This window comes from Octopus bimaculoides, chromosome 14 (genome assembly GCF_001194135.2).
Source record: "Octopus bimaculoides isolate UCB-OBI-ISO-001 chromosome 14, ASM119413v2, whole genome shotgun sequence".
NCBI classification, from domain to species: domain Eukaryota; kingdom Metazoa; phylum Mollusca; class Cephalopoda; order Octopoda; family Octopodidae; genus Octopus; species Octopus bimaculoides.
Genome location: NC_068994.1, coordinates 33,682,820 through 33,683,995, shown reverse-complemented (window position 1 = coordinate 33,683,995; position 1,176 = coordinate 33,682,820). Strand labels below are relative to the sequence as shown.

At 39.2% G+C, this 1,176-nt stretch overlaps 1 protein-coding gene across 3 annotated transcripts in view; it reads left to right on the top strand.

Annotated features, from left to right (window-relative positions):
• The first annotated feature begins 368 nt into the window (after positions 1 to 368).
• LOC106875084 (protocadherin gamma-A4) overlaps positions 369 to 1,176 on the top strand; it is a 132,975-nt gene continuing 132,167 nt past the window's right edge. For 2 of the 3 annotated variants that reach the window (XM_014923055.2, XM_014923054.2), the window contains exon 1: positions 369 to 1,119. The gene's annotated coding sequence lies outside the window, so the exon portion shown is untranslated. The remainder of the gene's footprint in view (positions 1,120 to 1,176) is intronic. The other variant, XM_014923053.2, reaches the window with a different exon arrangement.

Sequence of the window (1,176 nt, the reverse complement as noted above, 5' to 3'; positions counted from 1 at the left end):
TATATATATATATATATATATATGAACACACACACACACACAGACAAACATCGTGGTCCATATGTATGCCTGAGTGTGTGCTTGTGTATAGTTCCATACGTGCCCACAGGCATGCGTGTATACATATACATATAGATATATAAAGATATATCTATATGTGCGTGTGCGTGAGTATTTATGTATATGTGTGTGTGTGTGTGTGTGTGTGTATGCTTACGCTTACACATCTCAATACACAAACACATACATACACACATACACATACACGTACTCACAAATAATATTTGTGATTCCTTTCCATAGGAACCGTAAGTAGCCAGCCATTGGCTACAGCAGGCGTAACAGACACGCGCACACACGGCGAAACACACACACACAAACACACACACACACACACACACACACACATACACACAGACACATACACGCGCACACATGCAGACACGATCAGTGAGACCATAAGCACGCACTTACGTACGCTTACAAACACACAGACACAGCAAACATCCTGGCTAAGCACAGAATACAGTGTACGCGAATACATATGTTTATATATATGTATATGGATATATTTATGTATTACACTACATTACGCTACATTTAAACTACACAGCACCAGAGCACAGACACAGTACAGCACACCATACAAAACCACATAGCACCTCACAACACATTTACTAAAGCTCATCGCCCGAACTCGCTCCACCACGCAAAGCACCAAAAAAGAAAAAAAAAGAAAAAAAAACAAACCTGAACCACACGCGACCGCACATATACGTTGCATTAAAAAAATCACCACGCACACAAACACACATGTACACATATATACATATATGTATGTATGTACATGTATGAACAAAAAAAAACTATGCCTACTTGTAAATGAAAATACGCTTCAAAACGCGTGCGTGCGTGGATATGTGCGTGAGGATATACATTTGTATGCATGTGTAATATAGGATTATATGCTGTTAGTACTCAGAACCGACCAGCTGCAGTGAGTGCAATTCTACTGTAGGATATTATATACATACATACACACACATATATATACACATACACACACACGTTCCGTCTGAAGCGACAATCCAGTACAGGATTTACTTAACTTCACAAAAGGTGAGTTGACAAACTTCGCCATCTGTCTATTTTTAATTATAACGTCTGCTGCACTGT